Source organism: Danio rerio, chromosome 21, assembly GCF_052040795.2.
Source record: "Danio rerio strain M-AB ecotype USA chromosome 21, GRCz13ab, whole genome shotgun sequence".
NCBI lineage: Eukaryota > Metazoa > Chordata > Actinopteri > Cypriniformes > Danionidae > Danio > Danio rerio.
The window spans coordinates 50629502-50644964 of record NC_141041.1 but is presented as its reverse complement, the minus strand read 5'-3'; the positions used below and the strand labels follow the sequence as shown (position 1 = coordinate 50644964).

General features: G+C 39.1%; 1 protein-coding gene and 1 long non-coding RNA gene across 5 annotated transcripts in view; both read right to left on the bottom strand.

Annotated features, from left to right (window-relative positions):
- fstl4 (follistatin-like 4) overlaps window positions 1-5011 on the bottom strand; it is a 204839-nt gene extending 199828 nt beyond the window's left edge. Inside the window, exon 1 of one of the 3 annotated variants that reach the window (NM_001031843.3) lies at window positions 4925-5011. The gene's annotated coding sequence lies outside the window, so the exon portion shown is untranslated. Of the gene's footprint in view, window positions 1-4840 lie in introns of all 3 variants that reach the window. The other 2 variants (XM_087300214.1, XM_087300215.1) reach the window with 2 other exon arrangements.
- Window positions 5012-12211: 7200 nt separating this feature from the next.
- Window positions 12212-15463, bottom strand: part of LOC147832044 (uncharacterized) — a 58137-nt gene continuing 54885 nt past the window's right edge. Inside the window, exons 2-4 of one of the 2 annotated variants that reach the window (XR_015520852.1) lie at window positions 12890-14504; window positions 12596-12808; window positions 12212-12512 (exon numbers count right to left, since the gene is read on the bottom strand). This is a non-coding gene — a long non-coding RNA (uncharacterized LOC147832044). Of the gene's footprint in view, window positions 12513-12595; window positions 12809-12889; window positions 15239-15463 lie in introns of both variants that reach the window. The other variant, XR_015520854.1, reaches the window with a different exon arrangement.

Below are 15463 nucleotides of genomic sequence, written 5' to 3'. Positions count from 1 at the left end.
GCCATTCGTAGGACTCAGGTGGCGGCTCTGGCCATTCATGGGAGTCTGATGGTGATCTGACCATTTGTGGTACTCAAGTGGTGGCTCTGGACATTCGTAGGGCTCAGTTGGTGGCTTTGACCATTCGTGGGATTCAGGTGGCGGCTCTGGCCATTCATAGGAGTCTGGTGGTGATCTGGCCATTTGTGGGACTCGAGTGGAGGCTCTGGCCATTCGTGGGATTCAAGGGGGAGGCTCTGGCCATTCATGGAAATCTGGTGGCAGCTCTGGTGGTGGCTCTGGTCATTCGGGTGGATCTGGCACCTGCCGTTCTGGAAATTCAGCAGGATCTTTTGCCCGCCATTGTGGGAACTCTGAAGGATCTGTCTGGCTTCATTCGGGTGGTTCAGAGTGATCTTGTGATGCCATTCGGGGGATTTGTGACTTGCCTAATTACCCTAACTTGCCTAAATAACCTAGTTAAACCTTTAAATGTCACTGTAAGCTGAATACTAGTGTCTTGAAGAATATCTAGTCTAATATTATTTACTGTCATCATGGCAAAGATAAGAAATCAGTTATTAGAGATGAGTAATCAAAACTCTTAGGTTTAGAAACTAATAATTGATTGAATTTACACAAGTGGTACTAGAGTGATATATACCATTATTATTATTATTATTATTATTATTATTATTATTATTATATGAGATTAGTTGCATCTCGATATGAAATATTCGTCATATCACCCAGCCCTACTAAGTATTTTTGGCTATGATCCCTAATAAAGTAATCTTTTTTCTTATTTCGGTCAACATCAGGATAATACTGCATATCCTCATAAAACATTCAACAATTAATCATTACAATAAAATCTGCCATCATCACAATCCAACTCTGGTTGGATGCGACAGAAAGACGCATTAGAAAGGGTAAAAATAACTGGTGTGACATTTTGAGAAGCGTCTTGTTGTAGTTATACGGTACAGATCTCCATACGGACTGGCAGAACTGAGGCTGAGAAAGACAATCCTGCGCTCTGCATGAAGACATCACAGTCAATATGACAGCTATATTCACATCTGCTAGATTCATAACACACTGCCTCACTCAACGGCTCACAGGATTCTGAATTGCATGCTTCACGATTACAAATGCAAAACCCTGTACTCATCACTGCATTTTATGTGAGATGGTTATGGAGCCAGAGCAGTCTCAAAAATAAAACCCAGACATGCACAGTGCAATTCACGTAAATATTTCCCCAATTGAATCGTATGTGTGCATTTATGTTTATTAATTGTGTGTTGAATTTACTAAATTTGCATTGTGTATTTACAAATTGTGTATTTACGAACTGTCTTTTGTGTATTTACAAATAGTTTTCTGTATTTGCAAATTGTTTTGTGTATTTACGAATTGTTTTGTGTATTTACGAATAGTTTTGTGTATTTACTAATTGTGTTTTAGGTATTTATGAACTGTTTTGTGTATTTACGAATTGTGTTTTGTGTATTTATAAATTGTTTTGTGAATTTACTAATATTTTTGTGTATTTACAAATTGTTTTGTGTATTTATGAATTGTTTTGTGTATTTATGAATTGTTTTGTGCATTTACAAATTGTTTTGGAATTACAAATTGTTTTGTGTATTTACGAATTGTTTTTTGTGCATTTACGAATTGTTTTGTGTATTTATGAATTGTGTTTTGAAATTACGAATTGTGTTTTGAATTTACGAATTGTGTTTTGTTTATTTACAAATTGTTTTGTGTATTTAGGAATTGTTTTGTGTATTTAGGAATTGTTTTGTGTATTTAGGAATTGTTTTGTGTATTTACGAATTGTTTTGTGTATTTACAAATTGTTTTTGTATTTATGAATTTTTTTGTGTATTAACAATTTTTTTGTGTATTCACGAATTGTGTTTTGTGTATTTACAAATTATTTGTGTGTTTTTGAATTGTGTTTTGAATTTACGAATTGTGTATGTTTATTTACTAATTATGTTTTGTGCACTTATAATTTGTATTTTCAATTTATGAATTGGAAAATGTTGCACATACCTTGGGAATGGTATAGTAGAAAATGTTGGCGGTTTTAAGACCTTGACTTTTACAAACTGCCGTATACCTTGAAAACGGTTATTGTCCCATGCCTACATCCCATAATGCAATTTACAACCGCAAACCACACTAAATACAGAAACTGGTATTTTTTTTTACAGTGTACTTCATCTCAGAACATGAGTTTTACTGGAGTAAACTAATTTAGGTTAGTTCATTGTGGCTATATAACCTTTTGGCTTCCAATACAAACGGTTAAATTAACATTTCAGCACAGCATTTCTCTATTCAGTTCAATTCAAGTTTATTTGTACAACCCTTTTCACAATATTTACCATTCCAAAGCAGCTCAGTACTACATTACAATCAAAATCAGCAAGAGTTAGGTATTGTCTTAACTATTTCTTATATACAGTAGAAGTCAGAATTATTAGCCCTCCTGTTAAATTTTTAGTCTTAAATAATTTTCCCCAGTTTCTGTTTAACAGAGAGATTTCTTTCAACACATTTCTGCACATAATAGTGTTAATAACTCATCACTAATAACTGATTTATTGTCTCTTTGCCATGATGACAGCACATAATATTAGACTGGATATTCTTCAAGACACTAGTGTTCAGCTTAAAGTTACATTTAAAGGCTTCACTAGGGTAATTAGGGTAAAGTTAGGGTAATAAGTCATTGTATAACAGTGGTTTATTCTGGAGACAATCCAACACTAATATTGTTGAAGGGGCGAATAATATTAACCTTAAAATGGCTTTAAAACAATTAAAAACTGCTGTTATTCTAGTCGAAATAAAACAAATAAGACTTTCTTCAGAAGTAAAAAATATTAGAGGAAATACTGTGAAAAATTCCTGAATCTATTAAATACCACTTGATAAATATTTGGCAAAGAATAAATATTGCATATGAGGGTGAATAATTTTGCACTCTGCATATACAGTAGTCCTTCTTTTCATCTGTTACTCCATCAGTCTCCATGTAAACTTCACATTATGTATATAGACTATACGATATTATACTTATTTTAGACATGAGAGCAACCTGCATCACTTCAACAAGTTGCTGCATTTGTTTATGCTTAATTTTAATGAATGTCGATTTTTTTGCATTGTATTTATCATGTGCTTAGTTTTGCTGCTGTGCTTTGAGATTAAGAATAATGCGTTATTAACTTTGCAAAGTCTTCTCAATTAGCCCAATTGATGTCTGTGGTCGTATAATAGCTACTTTTAATACTTTTGTACAGTAAATCTTGTTCTACAGCGTGCATCAACAACACAAACAATGATTGAAGTGACGTGGTTTTGACCTTTTTTCCCATTTTTTTCATTGTGCATTCACTGACATATTTACGGTGAAATTTTTTAATGAAATGCAAAATGCAGTGATGACGCATCAAACATTTTTGATTGTATAACACTAATATATATCTGACCTATCATAACAATAACACAAAGTGCACATCATGACTTCATATTCAACAAAACTGACCTCTCACTGCGAATAATAACAGAAGACAACAGCAAACACACACAACGCACATTAAACAGACACAGTTTACACTGCATTAAATACCACAGTTTTACAAGTGTAAAATGTAAGATTGTTTTACTTTGCGCAATATTCTACATTTGGCCTTTCCTCTTGTGAAATATGGTTTAATTGCAAACAAGTTTAAACATGTTTTTTAATGCATAATGTAATTAAAATAGCAGCACCGTTAATCTAAAATGCATATATATTCACAGTATTATCAGAATGCACAAGCAGCTTATATAGAAACACAAGCGTGCAGCTATTATAACAACACCACCAAGCGCTGGGTTATTTCAACCTACATTTGGGTAAATTACAGACAAAACATACCACTGCCTTCATTTTTTTATTATTAACATTAAATTTATAGCTCAAATATCATCAAATGTTGTGGTTCGTATTCAAATAACACACTTTCCTTTGGAAATAATGATTAAGAAATTACAGGCTGGTTCATTTCAAGCTCTGTGCACAATTTTGGGTTAAAATAACCCATCTTTTATGGAATGAATGTTTAATTATTGCTATGGTAAAATATTTAAAAACTCTATAAAGCGATTAAAAACTCTATTTTAAGCTAAATATTCAAACTAAATTAACAAGTCAAAACCTATATGATAAACAATGAACCAGCGCACATGATACAATACAGTTCACGCGTTAAATAAGGCAAAATAATTCAGGTTAAGGCAGGTTTTGCTCTTATTTTACAAATCAATTGTGGTTAAAGTCTATCTGAAATATACCTGCTTGTATAATGCGGTTTAATATTGAGGTAAAGTTGGTTTTAAATGCACACATTCCGACTTTGACGTTCAATAAAACACTATAGCAGAATTTAAAAGTCTAACAGAGATTAATTATAATGATATACTATTATAAGCACAACTTATGACACGATATCTATATTGTTTACCATGATACATTAAATATTGTGTCCAAAATAGCACGCAAGAAGACTTCAAAACAACATTAGCACTGTTTAATTGGCTGTCAACAATGTTGTACTTTAATAGTCATTGCCTGATTATATGATTTCACTATTTAGAGTACTTTACTGAAATTATAATCAGGTGAAAGTCTGAATGTGTGAAAATAAAACCAACTTTACCTCAATTTGAGCCACTAACCGGCAGAACAGTCACCCAGTGCTGGTGTATCTGCTTAACTATAGTCCTCATGCTCGCTCCCGCTGCTGTCTATATGTAGAAACGCACTAAACACTGACACACACACACACACACTTACACACACGACCGGCAGAAATCCGGTCCACACGGAGATCGGTGGAGTCTTAAATCCGCGGAATGGTGTGAGAAACAGCGCTGTTACCTGTCGAGTTGCTGCGCCGAGACCGAAATGCTGCGAGAAATGCGCGATCCTGAGACTCTTCACGGGCACACGCGCGCGCGCTCACTCCATCCTTCAGCTGAGTGACCCGCGCTTCCAGATCACACCGTTTCATTACCACACACACACACACACACACACACATTCTCTGCGACGTCACACAGCGCAATTTTATCACACGCAACGCACCACACACACACACACACACACACACACACACACACACACACACACACACACACACACACACAGCTTTTGTTAATCGCAAAAAAGAATCTTTACATAAAAATAACATTTATTTTATAAACAACATTTTAAATAAAACACACAAACAAACATAAAACAAACACAGTGCATGTATCACACACACACACACACACATACAGACACACAGAGACACACAGACAAACACACAAACATGCACACAGACATGCACACACAAGCACACACATACACACACACACACACACACATACAGACACACAGAGACACAGAGACTAACACAGAGACATGCACACACAAGCACACAATGACACACACACACACACACACAAAGAGACACACAGACATGCACACACAAGCACACACATACACACACACACACACACACAAAGAGACACACAGACAAACACACAGACAAGCACACAATGGCACACATACACACTCAGACAGAGACACACGCACACACGTATGTATGTCTGTCTGTGTGAGAGAGTGTGTGTATGCATGCATGCATGTATATGTGTGTTCATGTCTGTGAGTGTGTGCCTGTGTGTGTGAATGTGTGCGCATGTCTGTTTGAATGTGTGTGTGTGTGTGTGTGTGTGTGTGTGTGTGTGTGTCTGTTTGTGTATGATTTTGTGTGAACACGTCTTTGTCTCAGTGTGTGTGTGTGTGTGTGTGTGTGTGTGTGTGTGTGTGTGTGTGTGTGTTTGTGTGTCTGTATGTGTGTGTTTTTGTGTGTACACGTCTTTGTTTCAGTGTGTGTGTGTTTTGTGAGCGGGCTGCGGGCATATATATATATATGTGTGTGTGTGTGTGTGTGTGTGTGTGTGTGTGTGTGTGTGTGTGTGTGTGTGTGTGTGTGTGTGTGTGTTTCAAAGGCAGAGAGCAGGCGACACAGTTACAGGCCATAATACAGCGAAGCATCAAAGTTGCGTGTGTGTGTGTGTGTGTGTGTGTGTGTGTGTGTGTGTGTGTGTGAAATATTGATGCCTTCTGTAAGATTCATCACACAGAGAAAAGAGCTTTATTAGAGGAGCGGCCGCTGATCCCCATAAACTCTGCAGAACGACACACACTAACGCAAGAACTTCAGACACACTGCCCCGGCCAACATGCAAAAACACACACACACACCCTTCACTAGCAGCTCTTACAATACACTCAAACACATCGCCATCATAACTCACTCATACACAGAAATAAAGCTTGGTGGATCAGTACGCTGTAAAAATCCAGCTTAAATTGGCAGGTGCAGACGGTGATCTGCCTAAATGCTAGCATAATGAAACACAGCTCCTCCCCTGCCTCCAAAGCCCCGCCTCCTGAAATAGTGAACGCACACATTAATGATGACGGCAGACAAGCCATGAGATCATGTCAAACTCATTTAAGCTCACGTGGAGGAAAATCTATTCCCAAGTGGGCCGGATCGGTCAAATCACGGTGTATACAACATTTCAAGAGTTCACCCTCAGCTGATGATTGATTATAAAGCATGTTTGTCATGCTGTCCCGGGAGAGAGCCCTGAGCTCAGAAGATCCTCGAGCCTGGGAATGTCTCTGGTTCCAGGCTTTACCAAACCAGTAGACGTTTCTGTGTGGAGTTTGCACTTTCTCCCCGTGCTCATGTAACCCTGCCGGTCCTACACCACACGACCTGATTCGAGCTGGGATCGAACCGGCAACCTTCCGCATGGGAGTCGGCTGCTCTACCAAGGAGGCTAAAGACCATGGCCTCTAGCGTCCATCACTAGAGCACCTTTAGAGGTCAGAGGAGTGAGGTTTACCTGCACAGCAATGCACTGGCTGGCCTCCGTTACAATCACCCCCTAAACCTCACTCCCATCCGGGTCACGGCACCAATGAAACCCCGCCGGTCCTACACCACCCAACCTGCTCCGAGCTGGGATCGAACCGGCAATCTTCTGCATGGGAGCTTGGTTGCTCTACCAAGGAGGCTAAAGACCATGGCTTCTAGCGTCCATCACTAGAGGTCAGAGGAGTGAGGTTTACCTGCACAGGACTTACTAGCTGGCCTCCATTACACGCATGTGGGTTTCCCGGTGTCCTCCCACCGTCCAAAAACATGCAGCTTAAGTTAATTGACGAATCTAAATCAGCACCATAGACATGCTCCCAGTCAGTAGTTATCTCTTAAGAGAGATCACTATCTGTTCATTAGCTACTGCAGTAGGGGAGTTTTCCGGATCTGCCTGAGCTCAAACTCCCCTCTCTCCATGCAAATGGGAGGGAGCCCCGTACTCGAGGATCTTAGGCGCTTAGGGCTCTCTCCCGGGACAGCATGACAAAGTAGCTTATTATTAATCATCAGCTAAGTGTCAACTCCTGAAGCATCTTTAGATATTTGGACTAGACACAAACTCAACTGAGTAAGACTTCATTTAGAGCAGAGAACACTGCTTCGGTCTGCACTGCGCACTGCAAACCTTTAGCACAGCTTTGTTCCACTTTTTAAGGGCTCAATAAACAATGATTGGTGGGCCGCCAGGTGAACAGACCTGCTTTAGGATGACATAATGAGCGCCTCTTTATCTCAGCATCCTTTAGAAAAGAATTTACCTTCAGCATCTGCAGATAGACTGGAGATTATCCAGACTCCTTCAACATTTATCACATTATGTAAAGGATAAAGTACATCCAGGAGGTTTTTAATCGCAGAATAACGCCTGACAGGTTTATCAGCAGCACAACACAAAGCAGAGCGCTGTTGAATAAGAACGAAGGGTTCATTCTGTGAAAACAACCTCTTTTATCCTGATTATCACATGAATACTTGCCACAAAATGGGAAAATATGACACAAAACATTGTACGTGTCACATCCCACGCTCGTTCCTGCTCGCCCAATCATCCACAAACCAACTCCATCCAATCCCATGAACTCTCACCAGCTTTCAAATTACTTGCACCTGTTCCTCATCACCAAAAGACACTACAAATACCTACCTTCTCCTCTCAGTCATCGGCCGGTATTGATGTCGGATGTTGTCCTCATCTTCACTCCTTCATCTTCTCCTCGTCTTCCATGGATGTTTCTTATGAGTCTTTGAGTCCTTCATACTGATCAAGGGAAATTAATATTCTTATCCGATGTTTACTAGAAGATCTGCTGTCCTTCTGAGGAACTGTGTGCTTGTATACTTACCCACGGATGTTCATTACGTGCTTTCTAATCCTTCACAATGATCGAGTGGAATGCTTACTCTTATGTAGTGTTTACCAGCCTGATCTCACGAGAAAACGTAATTATTTTACGTTTTGCCAGTTTAGTGGCTAATTCGTACGAATTCGTACGAGTTCAGTCGTACGAAATAGTACGATTTTAAAAAGGAGGCGTGGCACCTGACCCCACCCCTAACCCCAACCGTCATTGGGGGATAAGCAAATCGTACTAAATTGTACGAATTAGATCTTACGAATTCATACGAATTAGCCACTAAATGAAAAAGTTACGAATTGCCGTGAGATTGTGTTGTGTTTACAGGAAGATCAGCTATCTAATAGATGAACTGTGTGTCCAGTCTGATCTCACAAGGAAACGTAAGTATTTTACGTTCTGTCAGTTTAGTGGCTAATTCGTACAAAAATGTACGACTTAAAAAAGGAGGCGTGGCACCCAACCCCACCCCTAACCCCAACCGTCATTTGGCGAGGAGCAAATCGTACAAAATTGTACGAATTAGATCGTACAAATTAATACGAATTAGCCACTAAATCAAAAAGTTACGACTTGCCTTGAGATTGCGGTGGTGTGTCTGTATACTCCCCTGCTGATGTTCCTACGAGCGAACTACATGTGAGATCGATAACATCTGCTGTTGACACGTTACTGTGCTGTTAAAGATCGCTACAGCATTAATACCATAACTTTGATTTCCCACTCTGATTAGTGACTTTTTGAATAAAACTGTGAAAAGATAACCATCTTTGTTTACCAGTGTATTAGCATTATGCTGCGTTCACACCAGACGCGCATCAAGCACGAGTGATTTACATGTTAAGTCAGTGGTTCTCAAAGTGGGGGTCGGGACCCCTCGAGGGGTCATGGGACAATGAAGGGGGGGGGTCGCCTGGTGATTTCCAAAAATCTATTTATTTTTATTAAACCATAAGAATTACCACATTTTATCCAAAACTTACTAAAAAAATTGTCATTTATAGTTACTTTATGGCAGTGGTTCTCAAACTGTGGTACGTGTACCACTAATGGTACGCAAGCTTCCTTCTAGTGGTACGCGGTGGAATCAATTATGTCATACATGTATGTACATGTTACAAATATTTCAAAATTTATCAAAAATTATTTTATGACATATAGCGTATATTTCTAAGGTCCAGGCAATATTTCCAGGTGTTAAAGTACAGAAGTACAGCAGTTTTTTTTTTTTTACTTTTTAAGAACAGTAACCTACCATTTTTAATCTTTAAAAGCACAATTTAATTTAAATATTTAGGTTTTTAGTTTATTTATTTATTGTTTTTTACATATAAGCACAGTGCAGTGTTAATATTTAGAGTCTTTATAATATTTAAAGTGGCTGACAACAATACATATTCTTAATAATAGGAATTAATCTGCCCTATTTTTTAACTGTGCAAAGCTGTAGCTGCTTTATTGGGCCCACTTTGCTACTGTATTTCAATACTGTTCATTATGGTGATACTTGGAGTGACAATTTTTTTCTGAGGTGGTACTTGATGAAAAAGGTTTAAGAACCACTGCTTTATATTATATAGTTACTATAGTAGCCTATAGTTACAAGCTCTATTGGATTGCGACCCCTGGGGTAATTGCATTATATTAAAGAAACCGCAATTGCCTCAGATGCTGCATATTGATTTTATAATGCCAGGTTGAACTTTCTGGCCCATTTACAGCACTGACGTATACATTAAAAAAAATTTAAAAGAAGAATAGACTTGGGTCTATTGGTGTGTGTGCGACATAACATGCAAGGTTTTTGTATTTTATTATAACCACCTCAGAAGATAATGGGGGTTGCGAGTCACTAACATTGTTATTTTGGGGGTCGTGGGCTGAAAAGTTCGGGAACTCCTGTGTTAAGTCAATGTAAACGCGCTAAAAGACATCCTGCGGTGTCTAATAAGCGAATGATGCGGGGTAAATGGTGTGATGTGGGCGAATTAAGCATTTCGTGCAAATTGCTAAAGTTCGAAATTCTGAACTTCAGCGGACAGTTCTGTTCTGAAGTGAATTTGGCAAGCGAATAAAGCGGATTAGATGCGCGAATGAAGTGGGGTTTGAAACGCGAATGAAGCAAGTAAACTCAAATGTTCACGTGGCTATTTATGCGCGAATAGCGCGATTTATCAGCACATTCCGCATCTGGTGTGAACATAGCATTGGTCATTAATTAGATGACTAGCTGCTGTTGCAATTGAAATTATAAGCTCTCCTGTGGAGTTTTAATTCTTATTAAGATGTTTCTTGAAATAGTGCTGTATTTTAACTCATTTTTAAACCTAACTGTTTTAAAGGGACTCTATTATGCCTCTTTTTAAAAGATGTAAGGTAGGACTCTGATGTCTTGAATGTGCAGTGAAGTTTGAGCTGAGAATAGCACACACACGCTGACCCTTTCAGGCTTTGATTCTAATCGTGGTGTTTTGGTGACCGTCGCTTTAAATGCAAATTAGATTGTGTTCTTTTCAGAAGAGGGCGGAGCTACAGACAGCTGTGCGTTAGCATGTAAAACAGCAGTGTGTATGTTGTCAGTGCTGGTCTTGAGTGCTTCAGTGTGTGTGTGTGTTCATGCTTCTGTCCGTCTATGTGGCTCCTGTCGCTGTTCATCTAAAACTCCACATCTATAATCCTCTTAGTCTATGCTGACATTATCTTCAGCAGCTCAAACACTCTAATGGCTAATGGACAGACGGCTGCTGCTCACTCAGGGCTGCTGTTTATGCTAATGAGATGGAGAGATGGCCACTAGTGGGCGGGGCTTTCCCCCTCTGATGACAACTACAAAGGGAGAATGTCAATCAAAGTGTTTCATTCATCAAGTCTGGTTATAACAAATGCAATTAATTCACGTTTATTATTAGAGGCTGGTGGTATTCACACACTTCTGACACACAAATAGGTTTAAACCTCTTATGAAAGGGATTTTTGCATAATAGGCCACCTTTAACCCACCCTTAAACCTACCTGACCTGAGATCTCTTAGATCAGATGCTTTCTAAACTCCTATTTTCTCATTTTCCCCCCACTCGTGTTTATTATTTATTGTTATTGAAAGACAGAGAGCAGCATATTCATCTAATATTCATCTAAATGTCGCTCTCAGCAGAGCTCGGATGTTAATCTAAGACGATCTGATACTTCCTAAGTAAAACAGCGAGGTTTCCACTCACTCTGGGGATTAACTTGCACAAGAAATTGAATAATATATAAATAATTTGCAAATAAAAATTGTGTTTGCATGCCATGTGTTCAGGAGAGATGAGGGAAATCATCACTTCTCTTGAAACTGGAGCAAATTATCAATAATATAAACTTTAATTATAGAAAAAGTTTCTGCAAATGATGAAACCAACGCTGCTCTGTTTCCTCCACAATTAATGAGTCGCTCCACTAAAGACAAACGCAATACCAAACACTGTCATGTGATCTTGTGTTCAGATGGCTGATGTTTAAACACAGCCTAACTTTATGCATGCTGTTAAACTCAGTTCATCAATAGACCGAAATAAATGCATCTGTTACTGGTCCTGTAAGCTCATATAATCAACAATGAACTTATAAATGAAAATAAAGCTTATTAATTTTCTGTCTTAGTGCTATTATCATTTCAAATTAACAAAGAATGTACAGGTTTCTGTATATTTAGATTAAAACACTGCATTAATCATTTATTTACTTATTTATGATTGTAATTTCATGATTTTTTTTGTTTCTTTTTTCTTTTGTTTTGATTTTCACAATTTATCCCCACCATAGTTGAGAACTTTACGATGATAATAAAGCTTGTTAACAGGTTTATAATGATTTATGATGGAATTATTTTGTTATTTGATCTTTATTAACAAGACATTCATATAGATATATGTGCCTAGAGCTGCATTTTTGAGAACCACAAATTTTTAACGATCTCAAATACATTACTGGGGCACATTCAATTATCAGGGATGAAACGCACAACAAAAAAATGTTAAACATCGTATTTCAGATTCAATATACTCTAGCGCCCTCTAGTGGATTTGTCATCTGAAAACACACCCTAAGTAAAGTATTTCAGATTCACTATAATGGAGACAGCGCCCTCTAGTGGATTTGTCATCTGAAATGCACACCAAAACACACCCTAAGTAAAGTATTTCAGATTCACTATAATGGAGACAGCGCCCTCTAGTGGATTTGTCATCTGAAATGCACACCAAAACACACCCTAAGTAATGTATTTCAGATTCACTATAATGGAGACAGCGCCCTCTGGTGGATTTGTCCTCTGAAACGTACAACAAAACACACCCTAAGTAACGTATTTCAGATTCACAGTGAAGTAGACAGCACCCTCTAGTGGATTTGTCATCTGAAATACACAACAAAACACACCCTAAGCAACGTATTTCAGATTCACTATAATGGAGACAGCGCCCTCTGGTGGATTTGTCCTCTGAAACGTACAACAAAACACACCCTAAGTAACGTATTTCAGATTCACAGTGAAGTAGACAGCACCCTCTAGTGGATTTGTCATCTGAAAAGTACAACAAAACACACCCTAAGTAACATATTTCAGATTGATAATAACATATACAGTGCCCTCTAGTGAATTTGTCATCTGAAATGCACAACAAAGCACACCCTAAGTATTTCAGATTCGCAATATTGTAGACAGCGCCCTCTAGTGAATTTGTCATCTGAAACGTACAGCTAAACACACCCGGAGAAAGTTATTATTCATATTCTCACAAATGTACAGGCTGACACACGTATTTGCAACGAGTATGTGTTGGTGTATAAATCTGTGGATGGAAACAGAGCGACTGATGTACTGATGGTGTCTGCAGCACCGGTGTCTGCATGTACATGACAAGCTGAACTACAGCATCTCCTCTGCAAGATCTGAACATCCTGATGGCGCTTTGAAATCTCCAAAAGAGTCAGGAATTAAAGTGCTCGTCATCCACAAAACTTCCACAGATCAAGGCTCCTCTGTTAGTCAACAGATGTTCAAAGTGCACACGTTTACAGCTTTGATGCGCTCTTTGAATCCAACTAAATGTCTCCATGTTATGGTGTGATGAGGATCTCCTGCCTGCGCTGACAGTCTCGCTTTTTAACTCTCAACCTCATCCCAAAAATGTTTCCAGAGGAAGTTTCTCGCAGGTCTCCAACTCTTCTGAAGGCTGTTTTGACAACGCCGCTGTTGAAGTACCTAACATCTCCTGATAAGAAAGACTTCACCTTTAAAGCATCTGAATAAGGAGGTCATTAGAGTTGTTTCCATTCACTTATTTTTTTGGGGATATTGCATAAATAAATGCATGATGGAAAGTACAAGATGCACATTGTAAGGGTCATTCTATTAGTCCTATGATGACACTAACAGCATGGGTGATGGTTAAATGCATGTAAGCCTCCTGAAAGGAGTCTGAAAATGAAAGCTTCTATGCATTATTTGTACACACAGATATGTTCTGGCACACGCTTAAGGACAATAGATGGATCTGCAGCAATAGATGCATTTGTATAGCAAACAGACAGATCTGCAGCAATCACTGAGCTCGGTAAAGAAGCCAATCTTTAACACCAATTTAACAACAAAATGCAACTCGCAGTGCAATCTCTGATGTTCATCCAAATCCATGATTAAGGAAACCGGGGGCCGTTTCAACATCTGATCGCATTTACCAGTTTTAGGTCACCAAAATCCAGTCGTTTCATTTACAAGGGCTAAAGGCATCCTCACACACATTTCACAACGAGTTAATCAGTTCATGTGTTGACCACTGGATATTTTTCACCACAAAAATGGATAGAGAGAGTGAAAAAGTATGTGTGTGTGTGTGTGTGTACATGTGTGTATGCGTGTGTATGTGCGCAATTGTGTGTGCTAATAACGCTAATGTAAGTGTGCTGGCGGTGTTGGCGTGAAAGTCTCTGATCACCTTCATCATCTTCCTCTTCTTCTGATTTGATGCTCAGTCTCTGCTTGTTTCTCTTCTGTTTTTCCTCTGATTTGATGGTTTTGGACCTCGGATGACACCGAGATGAAAGCGAGGGCCTGATGAAACACACTCCGACTCTCGCAGCTCACTCTTATGGAGGATACGTCTCTCTTATGGATGACCTGCAATATAAATATATATATAAACAGCCCTGAAGCGCACTGGCCCTCTGTTTGCTTGGGTTTCTGTCACAGTACTGAGATCCTGCATCTTTCCTTTACATTTACCATCACAGCTGCGGTTATTCTGCAAAAGGGCTGGTAATAAACTGACATTATAATTATTATACAGACTGAATTCTACATCTACAGATAAAGGATGTTTCCAGAGGATGAAAGATCATCATCTTCAGCTGAACCTTGCAAAAACGGAAATGCTTGTAGTTTCTGCCAACCCGACTCGACACCATAACTTTTCAATCCAGATGGATGGGGCAACCATTACTGCATCCAAAATGGTGAAAAGCCTTGGAGTAACGATTGATGACCAACTAAACTTCTCTGACCACATTTCTAGAACTGCTCGATCGTGCAGACTCGCACTCTATAACATCAGAAAGATCCGACCCTTCCTATCTGAACATGCAGCTCAACTCCTTGTTCAAGCTCTTGTTCTCTCCAGACTGGACTATTACAACTCTCTACTAGCCGGGCTCCCAGCTAACTCTATCAAACCTCTTTAGCTGCTCCAGAACGCAGCCGCACGAGTGGTCTTAAATGAACCTAAACGAGCACATGTCACTCCGCTGCTCATCCGTTTGCACTGGCTGCCAGTTGTTGCTCGCATCAAATTCAAAGCTCTGATGTTTGCCTACAAAGTGACTTCTGGCTTTGCTCCTTCTTATCTGCTCTCACTTCTGCAGATCTATGTGCCCTCCAGAAACTTGCGTTCTGTGAATGAACGTCGCCTCGTGGTTCCATCCCAAAGAGGGAAGAAATCACTTTCCCGAACTCTCGCACTCAATCTGCCCAGTTGGTGGAATGAACTCCCTAACTGCATCAGAACAGCAGAGTCACTCGAGCAGAGTCACTTCAAGCAGAGTCACTTCAAGAAACGACTAAAAACTCAACTATTTAGTCTC